The sequence below is a fragment of the Camelus dromedarius genome, chromosome 2 (assembly GCF_036321535.1).
Source record: "Camelus dromedarius isolate mCamDro1 chromosome 2, mCamDro1.pat, whole genome shotgun sequence".
Classification (NCBI taxonomy): Eukaryota; Metazoa; Chordata; class Mammalia; order Artiodactyla; family Camelidae; genus Camelus; species Camelus dromedarius.
The window spans coordinates 60,970,286-60,984,125 of NC_087437.1; positions in this window are offsets into that span (position 1 = coordinate 60,970,286).

Below are 13,840 nucleotides of genomic sequence, written 5' to 3' on the forward strand. Positions count from 1 at the left end.
CTATTAGACATCCTACGGGAGGTCCTAGATAGTACAATAAGGCAAGAAAAAGAAATAAAAGGCATAAGAATTAGAAAGTAAGAAGTAAAACTGTCATTCACAGACAACACGATTGTGCATGCAGAAAACCAAAAGAAACCACAGGTGAATTACTAAAATTAAAAGCAAATTTAGGTTGCTGAATAAAAAGATAAAAATACAAAAATTGCTGGTATTCCTATGTAACAGCAACAATAGGGAAAATTTTTTAAATTATTTCTTTTTTTGTAGGGTTTTTTTTTTTTTTTGAGGGGGAGAATAAGGTTTATATATTTATTTATTTTTAATGGAGTTACCAGGGAATGAACCCAGGACCACATGCATGCTAAGTGTGCACTCTATGACTGAGCTATTTTCCCCCTGGGAAAATTTTTAAATGCTGTTTACAACAGCATCAAGGAACATCAAATCCTTGGTGATAAATCTAATGAAAGACATGCAAAAACTCTACAGAGAAAACTGCAAGACATAATGAGAAAAATTAAAGAAAATCTTAGAGGTTTTTTTCCCTCATATTCATGAATTAGAAGATGAAATATTATAAAGATGTCAATGTAATCCTTATCAACATTCCACCTAGTACTATTATAAAAATTAGTAAGCTTGTTTTAAATTTTATATGAAAACACAAATGGTCCAGAATAGCCCAGTTAATCTTAAAGAACAGAGGTAGAAAATTCACTATATGGTATTAAGGCTTATTATATAAAGCTACAATTAACTAAAAGTGTGGTATGGGCACAAGAATAGATAAATAGATAAATGGGACAGAATAGAGGACAGAAATAGTTGTTTACAAATATGGAAACTCGATCAATGACAAAGGTGCACTGCAGAGCAGTGAGAAAAGGGCAGTCTTTGTAATAAATGGGATTGGGTCAATTGTATATCCATATGAAGAAGAAATGAATCTTGATCTCTTCACACTCATCCAAAATCTATTTCTAATGTGTTGCAGATCTAAATATGATAGGTAATGCAACAAAGCTTCTAAAAAGAAAAAGAGTATTTTCATTACCTTGTGAGTAGGAAATATTTCATATATAGGATATCAAAATGAAAACTGATAAATTGGACTACATTAAAATTAAGAACTTCTGTTCATCAAAACATCATTAAGAGGGGAAAAAGGCAAATCACAGAGTGGAATAAGATATGTGCAATGTGTGTAACTGACAAAGAACTCAAATCCAGAATGAGTAAATAACTCAATTAACCTGATCAATCAATCTAAAAAGTCAGATAATCCAATAGAAAAATGGGCAAAAGATATGAATATGCCAATTAATATCCAGAAAGGCAATAATCATCTGAAAAAGTGATCAATTTCATTGGAAACTAAAAAGTACAAACTAAAACACACCCACCAGAATGGCTAATGTTTTAAAAATTGACAATACTGGGTGTTGATGAAGCATCGAGCAACGGATACTCTCATACACCGTGCATGGGAATGAAAATTGGAACAACCATTTTGCAAAACTAATTGGCAGTATGTGTAAACTTGACTATAAATACAGCCCATGACCCAGCAATTCCATTTCTAGGTATATACCCAACAGGAATTCACATACCAAAAGACATGTACAAGAATGTTCATAGCAGCAATATCTATAATAGCCCCCAACCAGAAACTACTCAAATGTCCAACAACAACAGAAAGTATAAGTAAATTGTGATATATTTGTTCAATGGAATACCATACAGAAATAAAAGAAAACTACTTCACTCAACAACAAGTATGAATCTGAAAAGCATAATGCTAAGCAAAAGGAATCAGTCAAAAAATAATACACATATCTAGACATGACAGCATAACTGGTACCAGACTGAACCTCCTGTCATTTATCCTGTCAGTTATCTAAGTAATTCAATAGCTGTACAATATATATGAAATCCTTGTTTTCAGTCATTGGACCGCAGGCAGCCCAGGACAGTGATTACTGAAAGAAAGAGAAAAGTGAAGTGAACCGTACAATTTCCCTAGCTTTCTGCCTGGTGGCATTTACCAAGTATCAGCATAGGAAGAGGGACCCCAAGTAAAGCTTCAGAGACTTGCTGAGCTGAGGAGAAAAGAGGCAGAGAGTGTCGAGACTGAGGCAGCTGAAATTCATGGAGCAGAATACAAGACAGATGGGAGCTATGCAGAGAAGATCCAGAACTCTGCATAGATGTTCCCTTATGTCTTTGGCCACATACAAAACTGTGCAAGAGTACCGATTCCATGAGGTCAAGCAAAGAAACTTGTAGGGGAGGATCTTTCCTTGCCTCTTCCTAACTTCTGGTGGTTTTCCAGCCATCCTTGGCGTTTAGCTGTAGGACTATAATCTGCCTTCGTCCTCACATGGCTGCCTGCTTTTGTGTGTCTGTGTCTCTTCTCCTCTTCTTATAAAGACACTTGCTGATCTGAATGTGTGCCCCCAAATTCTTATGCTGAAACCTAACCTCAAAGGTATTAGGAGGTGGGGGCTTTGGAACGTGCTTAGGTCATGAAGGTGGAGGCTGTATGGATGGGGTTAGTAAACTTTATATTAGTGAGCTTTATAAAAGAGGCTCCAGGGAGATCCCTAGCACCTTCCACCATGTGAAAACACAGCAAGAAGATGCCAGCTAGGGAACAGGAAGTGGGTCCTCACCAGAAGGCAACCAAAATAGTGCCTTGATCTTGGACTTCCCAGCCTCCAGAACTAGGAGAAATAAATGTCTCTTGTTTGTAAGCTCCCCAGTCTGTGATGTTTTGTTATAGCAGCCTGTAGGGACTAAGACAATACTAGTCATATTGGATTAATGGCCTCCCCTACTCCAGTCTGAACTTTTTTGTTTGCAAATATCTTTTTATTTCACTTTCAGTTTTGAAGGATATTATTGCTGGACAGAGAATTATGGGTTGGTAGTTTTCTTACGCCTTGTTTTGTTTTGTTTCATCAGTTTCAAGATGACAGTTCAGATTCTCCTGGCTTGTATTGTTTCTAATGAGAAGTCAGCAGTAATGTTTATCTTGTTTCTCTGTATTTAATGCAAAATTTATTCTTTGGTGCTTTTAAGATGTTCTCTTCCTCACTGTTTTTCAACAATTTGATTTTGTTGTGCTTTGACATGGGTTTTTTTTTCCCCAGCATCATTGGCCAATAAAATTGTAAGATATTTAAGGTGTACAACATGACTATTTAATACCGGTATATATTGTGTAAGGAATCCCCCCTCTAGTTATCTCTCTTTCTTTCTCTTCCTCCCTTCCTCCCTTCCTTCCTTCCTTTCTTGCTTGCTTGCTTGCTTGCTTTCTTTCTTTCTTTCTTTCTTCCTTCCTTCCTTCCTTCCTTCCTTCCTTCCTTCCTTCTTCTTAAGAACATTTAAGTTCTATTCTCTTAGCAAATTTCAATTCTACAATACAGTGTAATCAACTGTAGTCACATTGGTGTGCTTTGCCTTATGTATATTCTGCTTGGGCTTCTTTGAACTTCTTGGAATTATATGTGTCTTCACATTTGGAAACATTTCTATTATCATTTTTTTTTAATTTCCTCTCTTGCTGGAACTCCAGCACACATATGTCAGAACTCTTGATATTGTCACACAGATTACTGAGGCTCTGTTAATTATTTTTCAGCCTTACTTCTCTGTGCTTCAGTTTAAAGAGTTTCTGTTGTCTTGTCTTCAGATTCATTGATTTTTTTTTCATCTCGTGTCTAATTCATCCAGTAAATTTTTAATTTCAGATGTTGCATTTTTCAGCTCTAGAATTTTGGTTTGGTTCACACATTAGTCTACTGGGGCTGCCATAACAGAATACCATAGACTGAATGGCTTAAAAAGCAGAAAATTAATCGTCACATTTCTGGAAGCTGGAAGTCCAATAACAAGGTATTGGTAGGTATGGTTTCTCCTAAGACCTCTCTCCTTGGCTTGCAGATGGCTGCCTTCTCGCTTGTCCTCAATGGCCTTTTCTCTCATGCATGTACCTCCCTGGTGACTCTTCTTCCTATAAGGACAGTAGTCATTAGATTAGGACTCCACCCTTATGACCTTTTCAAGGTCCCTGTTTCCAAACATAATGACATTGAGGGTTAAGGCTTCAACATATAAATTTGGGACAGGGGTAGAGAAGGTGGGGGAGTAACAATTCAGTTCATAGCACTATATGATGGAGTACTTATTCAGCAATAAAAAGGAATGAAATACAGATGCATGCTATAATATGGATGAACCTTTGAAACATTATGTTAATTAAAAGAAGCCAGTCACAAAAGACTACAGATTGTATGAGACCACTAATATGAAATGCCCAGAATAGGCAAATCTATAGAGAAGGTATAAGAGTGGCTGCTAGTGCTGGAGGCAGGGGAGGAGGGGTTAGGAAGGAATGGGGAGTGACTGCTGATTGGTATAGGGCTTCTTTTTGTGGTGATGTAAATGTTCAAAATTGATTGTGGTGGTTGTAGAACTCTGTGAATATGCTAAAAACTCTTGAATCGTACTCATTTAAAGAGTCACTTACATGATATATGAATTATATCTCAGTAGAGCTGTTATAAATACATACTGTATGATTCCACTTACTAAAAGTTCAAAACCAGGCAAAATTCATGTATAATGAGAGATGGTGATTATCTTTTAGGAAGTGAGGGAGAGCAATAATTGGGAGGGGCCACAGGGGCCATGCCAAATCTGACATGTTGGCAATATTCTATTTTTTAAATTTGGGTTGAAGTTACATGAGTGTGTTCACTTTGTGATAAATCATTGAAAGGAAAATCACCATTTCCTCTCTATACTCAATACGTCTGACACCAGATGTGTGGGGTTTTCCAGATCAAACAATTCTCCAGTTCTTGGTGGACACCAGCTGGGTGTCCTATAATTTAACTCAATTCTAAAACTAACTGCCCCAGAGTTAGCACAGACCCACAGGTTAAGGGCTCAGTCACACAAGATGGCCCCCACTTCAGATGCCAATCAAAAGTCCCAAATTATCACCTGTACTTCTGAATGACTGGCTATAAATCAGTGGTTCCTGTGCCCTCTTCAAGTTTGATAATTTGCCAGAATGGCTCACAGAACCCAGGGAAACAGTTTACAATTTATTACAAAAGATATACTAAAGAATACAAAATGAATAGCCAGATGAAGAGATACACAGGAGGAGGTCCAGAAGGGTCCCCAGCATAGGAATTTTGTCCCTGTGGAGTCTGCGGTACACTACCCTACTGGCATATGATGTGTCCTTGTTCACCAAACTGGAAGCTCTTCAAACCCCTTTGGTGAGGATTTTTATGGGGGCCTCATTGCAGTAGGTATGGTTGATTAAGTCATTGGCTATTAGTAACTAACTTTACCTGTAGCCACTCTTCTTTCCTGAGAGGCTGAGTGGGTGGAGCTGAAAATTCCAACCCTCTAGTCACTTGGTTGGTTCTCCTGGCAACCAGCCCCACATCCTTAGGGGCTTTCTAAAAATTGCTTCATTAACACAAACTCAAGTGTGGTTGAAAGAGGCTTGTTATGAATAACAAAGGACACTCCTTTCACTTTTATCGCTACAGAGCTACTAGAGTAACTGTGGCTAAAACCAATGTTATAATTAAAGATGCGCCTTTCACATGTTTTAGGAAAGGTGAAAACAAAGAGACAAAAAACAATTATAACAAAAGATGTTCCTGTTATTCTTATCACTTAGGAAGTTAAAAAAGAGTTTTAGAAGCTCTGTGCCAAGAACAGGGACAAAGACCAAATATGTATTTCTTATTGTATCATAACATCACAGTCATTGAAATTGTTGATTCTAAAAATAAAAATTATTCTACCTTCAAAAAAAAAAAAGGTTAATTAGTAATAACACGGAGTTGCAATTCAGGACAAACAAGCCACAGTAAAAACCACAGGCAAGTCCCACAAACAAAGGAGGGGGACGTTATTTTATAGAAAAAAAGAGGAAGTTGGGACCGGTTGTTTTGAATGAAAGCCTACTGGAGAAAAGTGAGAATGCAGGGTAACGACAGATTCTCATTGGCTGAGTTGCTAGGGTAGTTGATTTCCTGTAGGATACTCAACCTACACCTTTTCCTGTTGGGGCCTATAATTGGTGATTCTTTCCTGTTGATGATTCTTCTATTGGGGTCTGTAATTACAATTTTTACTGGAATTGACTTTGAGTGGTACTGCACGAGAGCGCCCCCTTCTGGCCTCCCGATGCCATTTTAGTGAGGTTTTCCTTTATTAATTTTCACAAGCTTATAATATACAGCTTTCTGTGTGTATGTTACACTTCAATTTTTTAAAAAATCCTTATTAATTTTAAAAAATTCAGTAGATTTGAAATAGCTAATCCATTTATATGTTTTCATCAGTTTCTTAAAGGAAGTTTCCATAAGAACCCTACTGTCTATGGATATGCCTATATATGTAAAATAAAATGGAAACTAACACACACAGACACATTTTGGAGTCAATAACTAATCTAGCTAGTAGGATCTGCTAAGATTTTGTGAGATTAGTGCTCAAACAAGAAATGTCATATAGATATAGGGGTGTAGTCTTAATTTGCTTTACCCCAGAGCAGGACCCAAGATGAAAATTGCATATAGTTTGTGAGGTGATTCCTTTACCAAACTCAGGTTCGGCTGCTCATCGCTCAAGAACCCAATACTAAGAGACAAGTGTTGGGTAAAAGGAAAGATTGCTTCATTGAGGAAGTCTGCAATCCCAGGGAAAAAGTGGGCTCATGCCCCAAAGAACCAACTCCTGACTCCCCAGATTTTGTTCAGAAATTATATAAGGGAAAAGAAGAAGGGGATACATGCTGAGGAGAGGGCTGCAGGGTGCATGATCAGTTCATGGACATTCTTCTGATTGGTTGGCGGTGAGGTAACCAGGAGTCAGCATCATCAACCTTCTGGTTCCAACTGGTCTGGGGTCTCTGTGCTTGTGGGTACTTCTTCTATCTGAGGGGTGCAGGGGTTTCAGTATCTGCAAAACAGCTCAAAGGACAGGGCTCAGAATATTATCTATAACCCTGGAAGAGGAACTAAAGGTTCTTGGTTTGTTTGATGGTGAAACTCTATTATTTTGTCTTGCTTGACTTTTTCTTTGCTTCTGCATTTTCTCACTTCTCTGATTAAATTTATTATTTGGAACTCAGGGAAGGCCTAGGAGGCTAAAGTTCTTCTACAAAGAAGAGGCAGGTGGAGGACATGGTGGTGGGGAAGGGGTCTGTCCCAGAAAGGTCCCACAGGGTCCTGCTCAGTTACAATTCCAGGAAGCACCTGTAATGCAGAAGTAGGAAAGTGAGGATGAGAAGGGAAGGAAGCTGACACAAAGAACAGGTTCCCTCTGTGGGTAAGAGAGGCTCAGTCCCTCTAAAGGCCTTTTGATAATGAGCCCCATTTAAAAATATAGAAATGGAGGCTGAGAGATATTAAGAAACCTGCACAGCTCACAGATCTAAGGAGTAGTAGAACAAGAATTTGTACCAATCTGGTCAGAGCCCAGGAGCGTTTGGCCTGAAGGACACCAGACCAGGTTTTAGAAGCCGGAATCTAGAAATGAGGGAGAAGGAAACCAACACAAGCAGGTCTCCAGCAAGTGGAGTGACTGTCTGGAATTGGCACTATCTGGATCTTTGCTTTGATATGATGACTGGGCCAGGTGAAAAGTTGAGTCTGGTAATGGAACTGATAAAATGTATGGAATTCTCTTTCTAGAATATGAGCTCAGACATTCTCGATGAATCCCTTTGTAGTCTTTATGAATTCGCTAGTTAAAGAACCCCTGCCTCTGATGTACTGGTGTAGATAAATATCTGGACTGAATGCGCTTTCCTGAAGATTGCACTGTGAGCAAAGTATACAGTGGGAAAAACTGGGTAGGCCATCCCCCTGGCAGGGTATCATTTTAACAAGTCCTATTTCCATCCACATGTGACACGTTGCATGAACTCTTAGGGAAGGGTGGCCATTAGTAAACTTACATTAGTAAGTAACTTAATCTCTGGCAAAAAGTTGTGGATCTTTTCTCTGGGTCAGAGGCCTCTGAAAATAGTATCACTCTCTTAGTGTCTGTACTTTGAGTTCAGCACTCAAAAATAGTACTCAAAATATTCAATTGTTAGGAGTTGATTCAGCTCTAGGATAAACAGCAAGCACCTGCTGCTGTTCTAGATGCTTGTTTTAGCAGCGCAAAGTACTATTTACTTCTTGGCACTGCTGTATATCTCTGAGTATAGCATTCTTTCAAAGATCTGTATCCTGCAACAGAAAGCAGGCAGGAATTTAGGCTGCAGCTTTGCTATAAAAAAGGTTTGTGGAAGAAAATATTTGAAAAAGATACAACTGATAAAGTACTGTTATCCCAAATATACAAAGAACTCCTAAAACTCAATAATAAGAAAACAGGCAACTCGATTTTTAAAAGGGCAAAGCAGCTGAACAGACACTTCACCAAAGATATACAGATAGCAAATAAGCATATGAAAGGATATTCAATATCATTTGTCATTAGGAAATTGCAAATTAAAATAATGAGATATCACTACACACCTATTAGAATAGCCAAAATCCAAAACAATGTCAACACCAAGTGCTGGCAAGGGTGCAGAACCAGAAGAAGTCTCATTCATTGCCGGTAGAAATACAAAATAGTACAGCCACTTTGGAAAACAGTTTGGTAGTTTCTTAAGAAACTAAGCATACTCTTACCATGCAATCCAGCAATCAAGCTCCTTAGTATTTACCCAAATAAATTGAAAACTTATGCCACACAAAAATCTGCATACGGATGTTTATAGCAGCTTTATTCATAACTGCCAAAACCTAGAAACATACAAGATTCCTTCAGTAGGTGAATGGATAAAGAAACTGTGATACATTCAGTATTATTCAGTGCTAAAAAGTGATGAGCTATCAAGCCATGAAGAGACATGGAGGAAACTTAAATGCATATTGCTAAGTGAAAGACGCCAATCTGAAAAAGCTATACGCTGTATGATTCCATCCATATGACATTCTGGGAAAGGCAAAACTATGGGGACAGTAAAAAGATCAGTGGTGGCCAGGGATTAGTGGGAAGGGAGGGATGAATAGGCAGAGCACACAGTGAAAGTATTCTGTATGATATTACAATGGTGGGTACATGTTATTCTGCATTTGTCAAACCCGTAGACTGGACAACACCTAGAGTGAACCCTAATGTAAACTATAGACTTGGAGTAATAAGAGTGTGTCAGTGTAAGTTCATCACTTGTAGCAGATGTTCCACTGTGGTGCAGGATGTCTGTGGTGGGGAAGGCTGAGTCTGTGTGAAGGCAGGGATATATAAAATCTCCCTGTACCTTCTGCTCTTTTGGCTGTGAACCTAAAACTGCTCTAAAAAATATAGTTCATTAGTTTAAAAAAAAAAGTTTGGAAAGCAATATGACAAGGGACAAGGAGAATCTGGAAGGTGAGCCTGGCAGAAGAGATCAGGAAATTCAAAAGACTGGGCAGACAACAGGCCACATACCAGAGAGGCAATCAAGGATAGAATGATCAGCAGGTACTGTTTAAGTCTGTCCAGACAAGAGGTGGTCAGTGAGAGTAGGGAGAAGGGAATAAGTTTTGGATCTGGATGGGCAGGCAGCATCCTGGAGAAAGCAGCACTGCTAGGTGGAATTGGCAGGCTCTGATCCCTGGGCAGAACCATTTGCTCTTTGCCCAGTTCTAAACGTTCTTCTAGGGGGCTGGGGGCTGGTCCTCTGATGGCTTATTCTGAGTGACCTGAAGACAGAGATACTAGGTTACATCAGAGTTCCCACTGTTGTTTTCTTCCTTCTTTGTTTTATTTCCTCGTCAAGATTCTGGCCACAATTCTACTCATAAGAAAACTAATGTTAGCTCCAGAGAAATGGAAGGCTTCAGAAGAAACCTCAGGAAAGAAGAACCTGATATATAAAGTCTCCTTCGCTGAACCGTTAACTCCTTAAGGACAGAGCCCCAACTATAAAAGGTTTAATCAATAAGGCAAAGTTGTTATTCTTCATAATAAGCACACTAGCAATGAAACAGTTCCAGGGGAGGTTAATTCAGTGACAGCGTCTTTCTTCTTTTTTTCCCCTTTACCCTTTTTCCAGCCTCTTCTTATTTCCCTCCAGCCCCTGGCAATCACCTTCCTATTCTCTGTTTCTGAGTTTAACTTCTTTATTTAGATTCCTCATATAAGTGATACCATGCAGTTTTGGGACAAGGAATAACAACTTTATTTGGAAAGCTGGCAGACCAAGAAGAGGGCAGACTGATGTCCTGGAGAACCATCTTCCACAAGTCAGAGTTTAGACTCTTTTTATACTAAGAAGTGGTTGGTTGTTGCAGACTTTTTGGTGTCAGAATCCTTTGTTCTTGCAGCTATCCATGTAGGTGAGGTCATGGTGTCCCTGTAAACCTTCAACAAGACCAGTGTTATTTTTTATTCTGCAACTTTTTGTCTTTGTATGACTTGAGAATAGGCTATCCTGTGTAGTTTAGGCTATAGGCAACAATCTTTTATAAATGGTGCAGAACCAGCATGACTAAGCACAGGAAACAGAGTACAGGGTTAGAGCCAAAGGAGCACATCTAATTGGAGTCAGACTTGTTCTTCCCTCCTACAGTGCTGTGGTGAACATGGGAGTACAGGTCTCTCTTCAATACCCTGTTTTCATTTCATTTAGATATGGATACTGAGAAGAGGGATTGCTGGGTCATATAGTAGCGGTTCTATTTTTAATATTTAAGGAACTGCCATACTGTTTTCCACTGTGATAGGTTCTTTTCTTCTTTCTGCTCTGCTGTTCTGGCTTGTTCCCCAAGGCTGGTTCTCGTTATGGTTGTAATAGGGTGGATGCTGCAGTTCTAGGCATCATGTGAAGGAAGATCCAACAATATTGAGGGATGAAGGGAGACCTTTTTCTCCCATGTGTTTCTTTTTATCATCAGAAAAACTTTTCTCCCAGTCACAAGAGAAGACGATTCCACTTATATGAAGAACTAGAGTAGTCAAATTCATAGAGGCAGAAAGTAGAATGGTGGTTTCAGGGGCTGAAGAGAAGGGAGAATGTAAAGTTGGTGTTTCATGGATACAGTTTCAGCTGGGGAAGACAAAAAAATTCTGGAGATGGATAGTGGTGATGTTTGGACAACAGTGTAAATGTTCTTAATGTCACAGAACTGTAAACTTAGAAATGGTCAAAAATGGTAAAATTGAGATATAATTGACATACAACATTATATTAGTTTTAGGAATACAACATAATGATTTGATATATGAATGTATTACTTAATGATCCCTAGAGTAAGTCTAACATCCATCTCCACACATAGTTTTTTTTCTTGTGATGAGAACTTTTAAGGTCAACTCTCTTAGCAATTTACAAATGTACAGTACAGTATTATTAACTATAGTCACTATGCTATACATTATATCCCAAAGACATTTATTTTATTATAACTAGAATTTTGTACCTTTTGACTGCCTTCACCCATTTCACCCACCCTCCACCCAAAATGGTAAATTTTACATTATCTATATTTTATCACACGTTTAAAAACCGTTTTTCTCAGAAGCCCCACAGTAAGCCTCCTCTCACATTTCATAGGCTAGGATTCTGCCACCTGCCCATTCCTAAGCCAATGATAATAGGAACAATAATGAAATTACTATGATTGGCTTGGTCTAATCAAGATTTACCCTCCTTGTGACTGGGGGTGGGGGGTGCCCAAAGTCCCTTGAAGCACACGGCTGCCCAGTACTTGAACAACATTTGGACTTAGATTCTGTTAATGAGGAAAAACTAGTGGGTGTGGGGAGGTGTCGGGGAGTATGGGTAAGACACAAAGATCCTAACAAGGTTTCCCCACTGAGGCAAGGAAGGACCTGATTCCTTCAGGACACCCAAATGTTTCTGAAGATTCATGTGAGACTTACTGACTCCAAGCCCCAGGAGTTATTGGGGAGTTATACTTCTCTCAGATCTGTCCCTTTGCCTTTCCACTCCGAAGACCAACATTGTACTCTAGGCCTTCATCACCTCACGTCTGACTGTGATACCAGTCTCCTGAGGGACATCTCTGCCTCTGGTTTTATTCCCTTTTGGATCTGTCTTAAACACCACTGCTAGATTAGCTTTACAGAACCACCACCTCACATATGTCCAAACTCCTTACAAGGCTATCTAGAACAATCCACTCTTTTGTAATCCTTGTTTTCAGTCTCCTACTAGTATGCTTCTTAGGGTAAGGATTTTTGTCTTACTCATCATTTTATTCCCAATACCTGGAATAGTGCTGACCATTCATTTATAGGTTTTATGCATTCAATTGATAATATGGTGTTCAGTAAATATTGAATAAGTAAATAAATTATTCAATGAATGAGTAAATCTATGCCAGTTTAAATGTTACTGTTTTTCTTTTTCTCAAATGAATCTTTTTGCTTGAGAGATACTCACTCATCGTTCTCTAACCACGACATGTATCTTGCCACCCCTGTGGTTTTACTCACACAATTTCCCCAGTTTGTAATACCTTTCTCTCTCTTTTCTGATAAGCAAAAACCTGCATTTTCTTTAAGGCCAAGACCAAATCCCACCTTCAATGTGAGTGTTTCTCAATTATGTAAGGCTTCAGTAACCTACTCTCTCATCTTTTATGACTTTTATATTCGTATTCATTTGGCACATGACATTTCACATACAGTTTCTTTTAAGTATATGTTATCTTTTTTATTGAAGTATAGTTGATTTACAATGTTGTGTTAGTTTCAGGTGTACCACGTAGTGATTCAGTTATGTGTGTGTGTGTATTCTTTTCCATATTCTTTTCTATTATAGGTTATTAGAAGACACTGAATACAGTTCCCTGTGCTATACAGTAGGACCTTGTTATTTGCCTATTTTATATAAAGTAGTTTGTATCTGCTAATCCCAAACTCCTAACTTATCCCTCCTCCCACTTCTCCTTTGGTAACCATAAGTTTCTTTTCTATGTCTGCGAGTCTATTTCTGTTTTGTAAATAGTTCATTTGTATCACTTTATAGATTCTGCATATAAGTAATATATGATATTTGTCTTTTTCTGTCTGACTTACTTAGTATGATAATCCCTAGGTCCATCCATGTTGCTGCAAATGGCGTTATTTCATTCTTTTTTATGGCTGAGTGGTATTCCATTATGTATGTGTACCACAGCTTCTTTGTCCAGTCATCTGTCAGTGGACATTTAGGTTGCTTCCATGTTTTGGCTGTTGTAGATAGTGCTGCTGTGAACACTGGGGTGCACGTATCTTTTCAAATTAGATACATGCCCAGGAGTGGGGTGGCTGGATCAAATAGTAACTCTATTTTTAGTTTTTTAAGGAATCTCCATACTGTTTTCCATAATGGCTGCAACAATTTACATTCCCATCAAGAGTGTAGGAGGATTTCCTTTTCTCCACAGCCTCTCCAGCAGTTATCATTTGTGGACATTTTAATGATGGCCATTCTGACTGATGTGAGGTGATACCTCACTGTAGTTTTGATTGGCATTTCTCTAATAATTAGCAATGTTGAGCATCTTTTCATGTGCCTGTTGGCCATTTGTATGTCTTCTTTGGAGAAATGTCTAGGTCTTGTGCCCACTTTTTCATTGAGTTGTTTGTCTTTTTTGTTATTAAGTTTTATGAACTGTATGCATATTTTGGAAATTAAGGTCTTGTCAGTCACATCATTTGCAATTATTTTCTCCCATTCCATAGGCTGTCCTTTTGTTTTGTTTATGGTTTCCTTTGCTGTGCAAAAGCTTATAAGCTTGATTAGGTCCCA